The 15,409-nt window shown below is 40.0% G+C and overlaps 1 protein-coding gene across 1 annotated transcript in view; it reads left to right on the top strand.

Moving 5' to 3' along the window:
* The window catches only part of ITGBL1 (integrin subunit beta like 1), a 220,161-nt gene that overhangs the window by 59,066 nt on the left and 145,686 nt on the right, over positions 1–15,409 (top strand). The gene's annotated exons all lie outside the window — the stretch shown is intronic.

Raw genomic sequence — 15,409 nt, 5'->3', positions numbered from 1 at the left:
TTTTGGAAACAAAATATCTTAACTAAAAGGAAAGCAATTTACTGTAAATGAAATTAAAAAATGTTTTGTTGCCTGTATCATTGGCTACAACAACTGGCAAAAGGAAACATTACTATACACACACACACACACTTCTCAGAAAACTTGCACATCTTGGGAATTGATACTTTCCATTATCATCAATGGAAAAGTTCTTTTGCCATTATCAAAAATGATCTTGCTTTTTATAGTAAAATGACTGCCATCAACAGGCAGCTCAAAAATGTCAGTTATATCTGTATTCCTGGTGTGGAAATTCTTACCTTTTAAAACCTTTAATTTGCTGGGCTGCCTATGAGAAAATGTGTATAATTATCTTTTATAGACCTAGAAAGTCTCTCTGCATTTAGGGCAATTTTTAACTTCTGTGCCTTCTCTATCCACCCTCTGATTTCAATCTGAATGACTCACTACCCTGTATCTGGTTTAAAATAACCAGTAATGTCAGATTTTGCCCTTGTGCATTGACTCTCATATAAATGCCATAATCCTCAAGTGCTGGAGACAGTGACAGACTGATGTCATTACAGTATAATATCAGTCTTCTGGCCCACTGTGATATTTCTTCTGTCTGACTTCATGTGTTTGGAGTATCATGTTTTCTCTGGGTTGTTTCTTTTTTTCTTTGCCTGGGGCCTTTTTCTCTGAGGTGTCTTACAACACAGAGCAGTGAATACATGTAAAATGTTATTGGGTGGGATTTTGAAAAGTGGGAGGTAGGTGCCCAGTTTACTTTTAGTGGGTTAGGCACTTTTGAAAATGTTATCCAAACACCTACTGAAAGTCAGTGGGAGTTGGGTGCCCTCACTCATTTTTGAAAATCACACCCCTGGATTAATGTGATATAGCCATGGTTTTATATTTGTACGTACATGCACATTTTTCTTATATTATTGTGGTTTATATTTTTTCCTTCATACAAAACAAAAAGAATAAAAACCTGAGTAACATAATCTAAAACCTTCCCATTGGGATCAACATTTAAATATCCTTCGTATTCTCCATAAATGCTATTAAAGAATCATAGAATCATAGAATATCAGGGTTGGAAGGGACCTCAGGAGGTCATCTAGTCCAACCCCCTGCTCAAAGCAGGACCAATCCCCAGACAGATTTTTACCCCAGTTCCCTAAGTGGCCCCCTCAAGGATTGAACTCACAACCCTGGGTTTAGCAGGCCAATGCTCAAACCACTGAGTGTTATTTGGTCCAAATTAGTTTGCAAGGATAAAACTAGCCCAGCCGAGAGATATTAATCTTATTGGCAAGCCCTTTTACTCATATGGCTAGGGTTGGTGTTAGTGGGATCCTATGGGGCTGGGATAGAAACGGCCCCACTTAGGGTTGCAGTGACTTCTGCTGCACTTGTTTCCCCTGCCTATCCCCCACTCTCTGCAATAGCCACTGCATTCATGCAATTATAGATCCAGTGCTGTTTTCCACATTCCATCCCACCTGTGTCCAACCTCCACTTGCACGGGTATAGTGGTCCTACGTGCGCCTGGGCTACATGGTGCACAGAGTCCCTGCCCTTTTATGTGAGGGCCCAAGATGATGATTTCACCATTGTTAGGGCTGCGGAGGGAGAGGTAGAATTTCCCTCTAACTGCAGTTGGTGAAGGTGGGATAACTCCTATATTTGTCCAGAGAAAGAGCACGTTTCTTTAAATGAATCCCAATTTAGCTTTTTGAAGCTGATCAGCCAGTAAGACAAATCCAAATTAATAATTAAAAGATGACTTGTCTGATTATTTCTCAGTGTTGGCAACACTCCCATCTCTTTATGTATATACATGAACTATACGGCTGTATTATTGAAATATCAATAGAAAGAAAGGCGATGTTAGAACCGGGACTGACATTTTCAGATCTGTGAAAGATCAAAGTAATCCTACATAGCTGCTTTTGAATGAAAGCCCATTTATTCCTAATACATTGGAGCAATTATTCAAGAACATTTTAACTATGTGAAAATACGTCCCCTGTGGTGCTGTCAAAATCACTAAGACCTTAGCTTAACTGCTTCAAAAAGTGCCTGCCAAACAACTGACTGCAGCTTTAATTTACTTCTCTCACTTTTCAAAAATTGTAGACAAATACATTCATATTGCTTTAGGCTAACTTGTCTTTTTTTCCTAATGTGTCTGCGCCATTTTGGGCATAGGCGCTTCAATATGAATGAATACTCCTGATGAATTAACACAGTCTACACCAAAGTTGAGTACATTGAAAAGGACAGAACTGTGTAGCTCCAGTTTTTTGCTCAAATCAAATGATAATTTGAGGCTAGCAGAAATAAGTAAAAGCAGATTGTGTTCAGCATGTCTCCTTCACATGAAGAGCTTGACACTTTAAGTGCAGTTCAGTTCTGGAAAATGACTATAAAATGTGATTTTGGGCTTCTGTATTTGTCTGCTAATGATTTTTGTACCACTATCTGTGAGGAAATAGGGCAATCTCCTGGATAACCTTTATTTAATTAAGTTAAATCATATTGAATTAGGTTTAATACCTTTGGGGTCCATTGTATTAAAAATACAATTGTTTATTCATTATTGTGGAATTGTATGTAACCCCTCTAGGGGATGTGACTAATGTAAACCTTGAGAAATGTTAAGAACTTCAAAGGACTTTTCGAAACAGCATGAACTTTAAAATTTAAGTGAGTTTCCCAGGAAACCTCTAGGAAGAGGGGAATATGCTAATGCAACTCCTTCAGTTAGGCAAGAACCTTAGCTGTTTGAAGCTTCACCCCACAGAGGGTATCCATTGTCTGGGTGATTATCCAATTTGGGGTCTTTGACGAGACCATGAATAGGTAAAGCACTCACTTACAGATTATATGGGTTCTTGCTCTGAGCAAAGGGTGTTACAAACTTGAAACCACAAGAAAACCCTTTGGATGGGGTATGAAGGACATGTTGGAGTTGGAGTGATCTCTGGTAAGCTTATTAGCATATGTGCAGGTTGTTTTATTGTTTTTAATGTGTTTTCTCTGTAATGCTTTTACCATAAGAATAATATGTGCTTGCTTAAAAAGAGCTGTATGGTAGATTAACTGTGATAATTACCCCGTTAACCATCTCTGAAGAGAAGACAAAAGAAGCCAGGTTAGGCAGCCTTTCTTTTGCTGGGGAAAGTGTGACAGATTTCTGTTACCAATCTGCGTCAGGTGATCAGACTGAGGCCACAGGATCGTTTGGGGAGGAGATGATGTAACACAACAAGTGTCTAAATTTTAAAGCTTTATTAATAAAATAATAAAATAACAGCGGAGAGTGCTGGGGGGGAGCCCCCACGTCAGAGGAAGGAAGAAAGTGTTAGTGCCCCAAGCCCTAACCCACTTTCATACTCACACACGCTGGCCCAGGCTGGGTGTAACGTAAGAAGAAGAGGGGGAAGGGTGGACGGGAGTTCTTGCCCTGTGCACGGGTCGTCCAGGGTCCGCTGCGATCTCCACCTTGCTTTGGCTCTCGGGAGGGTTTTTAGTCCTGGGTTCCTTTGGGGGTGTTTTCGTCCAGGGCCCTCTGTTCCTGGTGCTCTTTGTGCCAGTCAAAACCAGCTCTCTGTGGTCTCCTCAACTTTCCCAAAACACACTGGCTAGACTTCGTTGTCCTCTTTGTTTTCCTCCATGCTGGCCTTCGCTTGCCTCGCTTGTTATGGGCTGGCTCTGCAGGGCTGTTCAGCTGAATCTTCCTTTCTCACGGCTGGTCAGTGGAGAGAGTCCATTTAATATATTTGTGTATATGTACGGGATCACCCTCTCAAGTCCAGTTTTCTTTCTATGTGCTTCTGCAGTAAAATTATACTCGTGCTTATTTATTTTCTGTATCTATCCTTCATGGTACACATCATATACAAAATTATGTGTCACATCTAACCTTTTATGATGTGCAAAGCTGAGAAAATCACAGATGTTGGCTCCACAATGGGGAAAGGTCATCCCCACAGTAGAAGAGTCAGGAAAAGAAATTCAACTGAACTCTGGAAAGTTGCAGAGCTGATGAAGAGAATTCCTGTAAATGAACTTTTCAGTGCTGCAACTCACAATTCTCCCCTCCAAATGTATGCAGAAGTGCTGCGATTGGTAAGAAAGTTTAACATGTACCAAGAGTGGAATCTAGAGGAAATAACTCCTTCTTTGGTGATCTGGTTGCTTGCCAGTCCAAGCTTAAGGAGAAACTGCTAGTGGATTTCTTTCCTCTATTGATTGCTGACCATTGTTTAAGGCTTCTGTCCTATCAATAGTAATAATAATAATTATTATTTAAAAAATTAACAATACCATTGTTTACTAACATAGGACCTGCTCCTGATCTCATTGACTTGAATGGGAGCAGGATTCAACCCATAGATAAAATACACCCCCAGCCACAAAGTTGTTTACAGTCTAAATAAAACAAGGCAAACACAGGGCAAGCTACACATCCTTGTAAAAGTCTTACCCTTTCCACGTCTACTGAAAAGCCAGAGGCACAAACCATTAAAACAAGGAGAGCACACATGCACACTCTCACTCAGTCTCTGTTTCCCCCCTTATATTTGTAAAATACAGTACGTAGTGCAGGATTTGAGAACACTTGGTAAAATAAAGCAGCATTGCACTTCATAAATAATTCCTAGAGCCTATTTTAACTTCTCGTTTTCCCCATTAGTCAAGAAGCAATTAACATTTTTGTCTACGTGCTAATTTCTAGCTTAATAACAGTCTAATATCAGGTGATATTTTTCGGAGATGGGAACATACTGTGATATGATTTTATTGTATTAGTATGATTATAAAGATAGTTGGGGGAAATGCTTTTTTATATGTTTCAATTCAGTATAATGATGAAGTAATACACTCGGGATTTCTAGTAGGCATGGAAATTTGTTTTCTATCAGGAATGTAACTGAGACCATAGAGGCATATATAAAACTGAATATTGTATTTTATAACTTGGGAATCTATTTAGGAGAACTATTAAGTAGAGCTGGTTTAAAAATGAAAGTTCAAACATTTTACTGTTTTTGAAATTTCAAAACATTAATATTTTTTCAAAAATTAGAAAATGTTGGCTAGCTCTACTATGCGTACATGGGTTTGGAACGCTTTTATGGATGCTTACCATCTGCCTCCTCTAGCCATCTCACCTCATTGTCTTCTAATTCTCACCTCAGTGACACTCCAGTGACGTCAGTGGTTTTGCATAGGTTTAAAGATTGCACACTAGTAAAAACTTTTGACAACGCACAAGAAGGAACAGAAACCTTCCAGTTCACTCTTTATTTTTGTTCACTCAAGTCAGACAATAGAACTCTGAATGCACACAGGGAGTATGAAGCTGCTGAGTAAGAAGGCACTAATTTTACAGTCAATTTTTAGAGCAGAACCACACTTTTTTAGCCTCCTGCGTGGAAATGTCTTGATGTAAATTGTTCTCATGTCATAGGCTGAGTATTTATTATAAACATTTACAGGGGAACTTTTGTAAAACAGCAAACTTTTAAATGAGAATACATATAAAGTCAAAAATGTACTTGGACATTGATTTTTCTGTATTCACTTTGATATTGGGCTCTAGAGTAGCCATGTAAGGCCCTATAAGCTACCTGCACCAGTACCTAATCTATTCCAGAACATAAGTTAGCTAACTGTGCAAGGGCAGACTGTGTGTGTGTGTATGTGGTTAGATTGAAGATACCTACAATTTCTAGGTTTGAAAAACCACTAAACTAAACATAACAAATATAACAATAGTATCCCATGACCTTCATACCTCTTACTCCTCTAGGGACAGCCTAATCTTGTAAGAGCCTGCCAGTGCTTCCACTCATGATCACACTCTGGCTCCCTCATCCCCTCTGGCTCCCCAGGAACCAGCCAACGACCTTCAAAGTCAATACTCCAAAGTCCCAAATGAGCAGTCTGAGTGGAGTTTCCATCTGGAAATCCAAGCCTCTGTATCTCTGTGCACCTAGCATTATATATATATATATATATATATATGAGAGAGTTTTAAGTTTTTTAAGTTAGTTTTTTAAGTTTTTCATCCCCCAAGCTACCCCATCAGACAATTTCTCTTTAACGTTTATCCCATGACTGCCTCTCATATCAGATCAACATAGTTCTTTGTCCACAAAGAGTTACTATTATTTATGATTGTGACAGTGGGCGACTGGATCGCTTGAGGAGGGTCTTGTAGAGACTGGCCAAGGAGGCTGTGAAAATAAATGTAATTGTTCTCTGTTTTCTCTTCCTTTCTTCACTGCCGCATCCTTTTTTACGGGACTAAAATATTAGCTGCAGACTAGAAGCACGAGACAAAGTTGGGTTTTGTGACCCTTTATTAAATAGCACAGTTAGCAAGGTCATATTTCATTAACTACATGAACAAAAGGTTAAAATGGACAGAAGACTGGATGCTGTCAGCTGGGACTTGTATTCTGGACTACAACAACCACTTTTGTTACCATTTGACTAATGTTCAAATAATACCTAATTGATCATAAAAAAGTGACAGTATGAGAAACTGCCAGATTTGATGCTTGTAGATGAAAATATTGCCTGTTAGCATTGAATTCCATTCCTTGCTTGTTAGGAGAGTTTGAAATAAGAATATGGCAAGTGTCTTCTTTTTTAGTATAACTGCCCAATTCTCCACCACCACCTACAATATTCTTTTTTAGAATAAATGACAATCTCAACTGCAAATGAGTGAATTTGACTGCATTACATATTCAAAAAGATGCACCTGTGTTGCAATCTGCTGGCAATTGTCCACCTAAATGGGTTTGTAATTGCATGTCCATACACTTTAATATTTCTAGCAGGTTGCTCGTAAGAGCACAGTAGCAAGTGGGCGGACCCAGACACTTACCATCTGTTTAAGCATGGAAATACATTTTCAACATAATTGGGCCACCCACGTTTAATCAAAGTACTTACACATGTAAGTAATGATGGCTTATTTAAAAGCACTGTGTAGTGCTTTGTTTTTCATTTATTACAAATGAAATTATTATAAAGTCTACAAAGCAGGGGCTATGGGTGAAATCCTGGCACCATTGAAACTAATGGGAAAGTAGGTGTTGACTCTAAAGGAGTGAGGATTATATGCTAGTTTTTGGGGTGTTTGTACAATGCCTGTTTCACGGAGGACCTGTTTCCTGACTTGGGCCTTTGGGTGCTACTGCAATACAAATAATTATTCTAAGAATAAAGGCAGGCTAGATCTAAAAAACATTTTCAAAATTTTGTTAATTTCTTTTGAATTAAAGCTTTGTGCTAAAAAGCACTGGACAAAGAACAGGCGAGCAGCTGGGACAAAATGCAATACAACCAAATAGGAACAAGGTTTTTTTTTAAAAAAAAATAACGCAGAATAATATAAAGCGTTCAAAGTTACTTTCCTTCTCTACAGCAATTTCCCATCCATAAAATGTGGATGATAATATATACCTGCTGTTTTCCACAGGGATGTTGTGGGAAATAACTTAATTATCTTATTAAACACTTTGAAGATTAAACATTCTCTAGAATTGCAGTGTTGTTATGATGCAAGAAAATCACTTAGAGTGGCCTAGACACATGTATGCAACTCCCATATCAAGGGCATGAAATGATTTATAGCTACAACAAACAGACCATATCCATGTCTGATCGGTTTAATAAATATTTATATAAATACATTTTTCTTAGAAAGAGAACCCCAAATTCAGCTGGTAGATGGAGCAAATGTAAACAGGCTTCTAACTTTTCCTAATGGTGTATAAATCCCAGTGACCTCATGTGTTTTCATTAGAGATAGAAATTCCCTGAAATTAGCAGGAGAAGAAGGCCACAGGGAAAGGCAAATATGCAGAGGGCCCTACTCAATTGCTGGTAAAAGCTTCTCCACATTAATGCCAACTAGTTGGGATTCTGCAATTATAGCATGATATGTTGAGGCAGAGCTAGGGAGACACTACTGTACAGCATGCTCTCCTCTAATGCTGGTGGGTTTGTGGGTGGAAGTCCATGCCATGGCCGCTTCTTTCAGTCCATCCGCTTCAGAGAGAACAGAGTAAGTTACACAGACACAGGAAAGAAAGTTAGTGACTCTTGACTGGAAGAGGACGGAGGCCAGAGAGCTGCAGGATGGGCGAAGGCCCCTTCTTATGGATGAGCCAAGATCTATAGGGTGAAATCCTGGCCACAGTGAAGTCGGTGGCAAAATTCCCATTGACTTCTGTGGTGCTAGGATTTAACCTATGATTTTGGAAGAGTGACTTTCCCAGGGATCCTTAAGATTGGCCATGGCTCTTTTGGCCTCTCAGTATTACCACAAGCATCTCCTCACATAGGGGAAACTGTATCATTTGCTGAGTTTCAAGCTGTGGAAACTCTGAGTGCCTTACCATTCTCAGAGGCATAGGCACTGACTCTGTGGGTGCTCCAGGGCTGAAGAACCCATAGAAAAAAAATTAGTGGGTGTTCAGCACCCAGGAGCCAGAGCTTGAGTGTGGAATGTGATAAGTTCTGTGCTGCTAACAACTTCTGCCCTTGGGCAGGGAGTTTGTTTATAGACGGAGGCAGGGTGATTAAGATAATAAAAGGCTTGTCATTAAATTAAATTAAGCATCCTTAGATGATCCTGAAAGCATTGCCAAGCACTCCAGTTAAAAGATAGGAAACAAAGGGTAGGAATAAATGGTCCATTTTCAGAATGAAGAGAAGGGGTAAACAGTGAAGTGGCAAAGTTTGCAGATGATATAAAATTACTCAAGATTAAGTCCATAGCTGACTGCAAAATGTTACAAAAGAGTCTCACAAAACTGTGTGATTTGGCAACAAAATGGCAGATGAAATTCAATGTTAAATGCAAAGTAATGCACATGGCAGAATATAATCCCAACTATACATACAAAAAGTTGGTGACTAAATTAGCTGTTACCCTTCAAGAACCTTCAGAAGACTTACAAATTATCTGCAGTCATCAACAGGATAGACGCAACTGAATAATATAGCTGTCCTTAATGTGCATCCAGACAATACCAGGGAACCTAGATGTAAAGAAGATTGCTGACAGTTTCATACAGAAAGCTACAGTGAGACATAATGTCTTTAAACTGGGACATTAGTGAAGACAGCTTGTACGTGATTGCAATGATAGACATATGCAATGATAGACACCAGAATATGAAAGAAGTGTATAAATATGCTGAAAATAGCCTCCCCCCAAAACTGGCAGGGTGCCCTCCCCCCAAACACACACACCTCTTCAAAAGCATCCATCGGCAAAAACAAAAGTCAGTGCCTGTGCTCAGAGGCGTCACAATAAAGAAGGAAGGCGCTAGGGCCATATGACCAAATGAAACTTCAGGAAAACAATGGTTAAATTCACATAAAAAACCCAAACCCAATAGGTACAGTTTTACATTAATTGATCTTAGTTTGTCAGCTGTACATTCTCTTTATGTACTACATATGAGACCAAAAACCATGAAAATGAAAAAAAAAAGTATGTTGAAATATATTTCTAAAGTTATTTGACTTATTTTAATTTCACTATGTATCCTATGATTATCATCAGATACTGCAACTGCACTGAAACATACTTTCATGGTAACTACAATTTTATTCTAGATTTTTAGTGGTTAACTATTTGTCAGTTTCTTTGGTTTGTTGTAACCTTGCAATGTTAAGTTCAAAGTAGAATTAAAGGGCAGTCTTGGGAGTTTTGCCATTGATTTAACTGGGATCAGGATTTCACTCAAGGCAAACTACTTATGTGATATAAGTGGGTATGATGAAGATATATTATCAGTTGCATTGTACATTTTTCGAAATCTTTCTGAATTATGGGAGAAGATTGACATTGTGTATGAAACTGTGAGGGCAGTGACTTTTATCATGCTTCAGGGAAGGAAAACCTAGTTTTTTTTAGGACTGCCTCAGTCAAGTCTTTTAATAACCTGAGTTTCTTGTTGTTTAGTGGCTAAATGCTGCACTTCAGTGAGTTTATGGGAAGTCCATTATCTTCAGTTCAGTTCAAGATCATGCAGACATCAAGTTCTTCCCAGCTTTGCCTGGATGTTTTGCCTCTAGAAAGGTTACTGTGTGTAGTTCTTGTTCAGAACTCCCTACGTGAGTTGTACAGTGTAGCAGAAATGTCCTGTCCTGACCCTCTTTGCCAGAAGTAACGAGAGAGGAAGATTGAAGATTCTGGCTAAGAAAATAGATTGGGAGAGGGGGTGAGGCAGCCATTATATTCCTACTCATAGTACAGTGAGGAAAACAGCTCCTACATAACTATGAATAATGTTTCAACAGAAACTCAGAGGCTAACACAAAGGCAGATGGTACAGTTCAAGTGATCAGTTTCAGGAAGTGATTAATTATTGGAGGTTGAATTTGATTCAAAATGGGTTCCAACACAAACTGTGGATCCAGATTTGTACATCTAGCACTTCACAGTTTGGGGGTGTTCAATTTTAGAGTTTTGACTTGCCCTATCAAGATATTGACTATAGGATTTTCTTACCGGAGCTCTAGATTTGAGTTCTGATTTCAGATAGACCAAAACATTTGGATCCAGACTTTGATGTGGCCGCTATTTAAGAATTCTAGTGAAGAACAGTAGTGGCTTAAAGTTTTAAAAGTAATGTTAGGGCTTTGAGTACAAAAATCATTTCTGTTAAATTGTGCGATTTGTATATGCAACTCACTATGAAACACTTTGAAAATAAGACCTTTTCTGCAACCATTAACAATTAAAAATTACTAACTCTACATCAGTGGTCTCCAACCTTTTTACGCCCATGATCACTTTTTGAATTTAAGGGCAACCCAGGAGCTACCCTGCCCCTTCCCCGAGGTTCCGCCCCTTCCCTGAAGCCCCGCCGTGCTCACTCCATCCCCCCTCTCTCTGTTGCTCGTTCTCCCCCACCCTCACTCACTGGGCTGGGGCAGCGGGTCCGGGAGGGGGTGTGGGCTCTGGGCTGGGGCTGAGGGGTTTGCAGTGTGGGAGGGGGCTCCGGGCTGAGCCAGGGGCAGGGGATTGGGGTTCAGGAGGGAGTGAGGGGTGCTAGCTCTGTGAGTGAGTTTGGGTGCATGAGGGGGCTCTGGGCTGGGGCAAAGTGTTGGGGTGCAGGAGGGGATGTGGGATGCTGACTCTGGGATAGGAATCAGGGCTAGGGCAGAGGGGCAGAAGGGGGTATGGGTTACTGGCTCTGAGGGGAGGTGAGGGCTGAGGCAGGGGGTTGGGTTGCAGGAGGGGTTTTGGGCTGCTGGCTCTGGGAGGGGGCTCAGGGCTGGTGGTTGGGGTGAGGCCTCCTGCTGGGCAGCACTTACCATGGGCAGCTCCTGGTCGGCAGTGCAGCGAGGCTAAGGCAGGCTTCCTGCCTGACCCAGCCGCATGCTGCTCCCGGAAGGGGCCAACACACCCCTGTGGCCCCTGGGCAGGAGGAGAGGGCATGTGGCTCCGCACGCTGCCTCTCTCTGCTGGCATTGCCCCCTCAGCTCCCACTGGTCACAGTTCCCTGTTCCCAGCCAATGGGAGCTGTGGGAGTGGTGCTTGCAGGCAGGAGCAGTGCGCCGAGACCCCTGCCTCCCGCCCTACAGGGTCACGATGGCCACTTCTGGGAACGGCATGGGGCCGGGGCAGCCAGGGAGCAAGCCTGCCTTAGCAGCAGCCCCGCTATACCGCCGGAGATTGCAATCGACTGGGAGAGTCTCTAGGGTCAACCAGTCGATCACGTTTGACCGGTTGGTGACCACGGCTCTATGTTTCCCTTACTTATTAGTTTCCTTAATTTGCCTTACTACACAATTTAAAACAACAACTTATATTTCATTTTAAAAAATCAGCTTTCATTTTGATTTCAAATGATCTTTAGATATAAAATATTAGAGAAGTTTATTGTAAATTAAAATAAGTAGTATATGTTCCCTTTCCCTCTCCCCCTCACACCTATTCCAACATGCACCTCACTTAAAGAATCCAGAGCTGCTGTGCTATAAAAGCTAATATAGAGGCAGAGTAATTCCAAGTGGAGACAAAGTACATCCCAATCTAACAATCACTCTGGACTTGATTCATCTCTCAGTGAAGTAGCTGGAAAGATATCTCGATTGAAATAATTGTGTCTCATTTGAGTATTTGGTAATCACAATATAAATAAGGGCATTTTACACAAGGATGAAGTTCATAATGTATTTTATATTATACTTATAAATATAGCACTGCAGACCTGTCAAAAGTACATGTGCTTTTGATAACTCTCCTGTCCCGGATGTGCTGCTATTTTAACTGCAATAAGGATATATTTTTCAGAATTTGCATCATATTTCATTACTTGGAATAGTATTGCATCATATAAGTCTTTCAAAGTGTATCAAAATTATTCTAAAATTAGTTACACTTTGAGGATTTTTTCCCAATAAAGGCCTGTACCAGTAAAAAAAGATATTTCCAAGAACTGCTCCTAGATCATAATTATACCCAGGACTAGACACATTTTTATTTGTTGTTTTTTGCACTCCAGATATGGCTCATAAACTCAGATGTCTGGCATCCTCTTCTGAAGCACTGATTAAAAGCACGTCCATTGGTATTGCTGCTTCCATACCAGAATTATCCATTTGAAATTCCTAGGGAGGGAGAAAGGGAGCAGTGGTCCAAAGGAAGTCACAAAGAGAACTCAGAGAAGTCGCTGCACAAGACATTGCAGTTTCATGACAGAAAATAGAGGTTGTAACTTTGTATAATACTGGAACCCTATATTTTATATTTTCCTGGAGACACCTGTATTTTCTAATGGAACTGTTTGGTAGCCCCTTATTTTTGAAGTTGAGAGCGATTAACACGTAGTTGTCATTCAGTTTGTTAGCACCTGCACACCTGAATGTGAAAGTGATCAATCTGGTGAATGATGGGGGCATCCAAATTATGTTTGAGAGGACAGATAAAACACCACACGTAGAAGCTGCACGAAATGAGAGGAAATTATGTGATTCATGAACATCCATGGAGGACTGTGTGAAATGATGTGTTCAGTTCTGGTGTAAATCTGTTGTGTAATATTCCTGGGAATCTATATCTGAGAACTTTTCTCCAGAGGCAAGAGCTTTATGATGAAGGTTTCTTAAATACTTCATAGCAAAGGGGAATGTTAGAGGGCTATCTGGGGATGATTCCACATACATTTGCTTGAACTGTTCTTAGGTGCAGAACGTTTCTGATAGGCTGAGGGTGTTTGTAACTCCAGTAAGACCAGTGAGTATGCAGGTGACTTCTAGAAATCAGTACGCCCAATTGCAAGACATAGAACAAGTGAGATCCTGGTTGATTTCTGCTTTGTAGAGAATGTAGGCAGTAGGACAAGAGAAAGGAAAAAGTGGCCAGCTTGCAGAACTCTTCTTCTATGCCTTGCTGTGTATGGACCTCACTGGATAACAATCATGGGTCCAGGTGAAAGAGGATAATAATAATAATGAGCTCTTATATAGCGCAAATTATAAGAATACATGCCCATCATGTTGAAATCATAACTTAATTCCTGATCCTACATGGCTCACACAGTACGCACACCTCCCACTATTGAATTCAGATTCTGGGTGGATACAGGGGTCTGTCCATGCAGATCTCATTGCAAGATAGATGCCTTATTCAGGACTGATCAATGAACTGCTTCATATGCTGAGAAAAATCATAGTTACTCTGCATGTAAGACCATGAATGGACAGTATTGTGTAGATGTATCTTATACTTTATACAGATGCTCCCCAACTTACGCAAGCATTCTGTTCCGGAATGCCTTGCGTAAATCGAATTTTGCGTAAGTCGGGGATGTATACCTGACAATTATGGGCAAAAAAAAAAAAAAAAAAAAGCTTACGGAACTTACGAAACTTTTTCCGTAAGTGTGGGTTTGCATAACCCGGGGAGCGTCTGTATTTTATTATTTACTTGTACAATGATTGCACTTTCAAAGTATCTTCCAGGATACATGATAACTTCTATATTTCTTAGCATATGCGCAACGTGTCTTAGGTGGCACGTGACCACGATTCACCACCGAATTTGGTCCGCTGATTGGATCATTAGCTTCCCCAGCATGGCCCAGGTACTGACGGGGAGTGCACCGTGAACGTTGATCCATGTCCCCCACGTCTTCACATGGAGAATACTTATGGAACCAGTAATATTTAAATGTTGCTAACTCTTGCAATTTTTTGAGACTCTCATAATATTTGATGTCTTTCTTAATGCCCCAGCTCCTGTAGTCATGTGACTATGTGAGAATAGCAACTTTCATTTTAAAAAAAGGAAGTTTGTCAAGAAAAGCTGAAAAATGTGGACTCCAAAGGCTCAAAAACCAGAAGGCAAATAAAAAGGATGCCAAATGTGGTAATGATTTTTCAGGCAATCTCATTATGTTTTTCGGGCCTGACTCATGACTTTTGGATATATGTGGTGGGGAATACCAATTTCCCAAAATGCAAGACTTTTTCAAGTGATGACGACTATATTAATCTGTTTCTTACATTTATTATTATATTGCATTATTGTTGCTGCTTTTTGGAATGCATCTATACTTAGGCAATGATTTATTTTTTTTGGAGTTACCTTTCCTTGAAAGTTGAAGCAATCAATAAAATCCTTTCTCCATACTCTAGCTTTAGTGATGGCCTTAAGTCTGCCCCTTCTGCAGCACCCTTCCCAAACTACATTTCTCTACATTCCTGCAAGTACACTTTGTGCTAAATTAACTATTTTAATTTAAAATGATATTTAAACAGTACAAAAGAGGAATTGTCTGAAAAGAAGCATCTGAAAAACAAAAAGGAAAAACATGTAGCTTTCTTGAGTTGTTCAGAGTGAGGTGTAACGTTCAGCTTCTTCTTTTAAAAAGTAAATATTATACATTCTTTTCCACCAGACACCCATGGAAAGGATGAGAAGCAGATAATTATATTAATTAAAGTTCAATGTGGGAGATTTTACAACTGTGTCCATCGTGCTTTTGTTTATTTTGATGTAAATGTCCAGCTGCAGAAGTTCTATAGAAAACTTATGTTTTGGACTTCATTGATTAAAAGAGAAAACTCATATAATAGATCTTACACCTGATCACCTCCCCCCTCCCCCCAGCATTTAAATTAATGCAAACAGTGTTGGCAATTTCCAAATTTAGATAATAAGGCACCTTTTCTGGCAAGATTGAATTCTAAATCCAATAGCTGACCTGGAAATCTCTGGGGAGTAAATTCCTGGCCCCACTGAAGTTAGTGGTAAAGCTCCCATTTCCTTTGGTGGAGCTAGTATTTCACCTTAAGCATTTTACTGGATGTGTTAAATGTTAATACATTTGTTGGGGTGTATTGATCTGTTAGAATCATGTTCATG

This window comes from Emys orbicularis, chromosome 1 (genome assembly GCF_028017835.1).
Source record: "Emys orbicularis isolate rEmyOrb1 chromosome 1, rEmyOrb1.hap1, whole genome shotgun sequence".
In the NCBI taxonomy this organism is placed as follows: Eukaryota; Metazoa; Chordata; order Testudines; family Emydidae; genus Emys; species Emys orbicularis.
The sequence above is the reverse complement of the archived record's forward strand: the minus strand, read 5'-3'. Positions and strand labels throughout refer to the sequence as shown.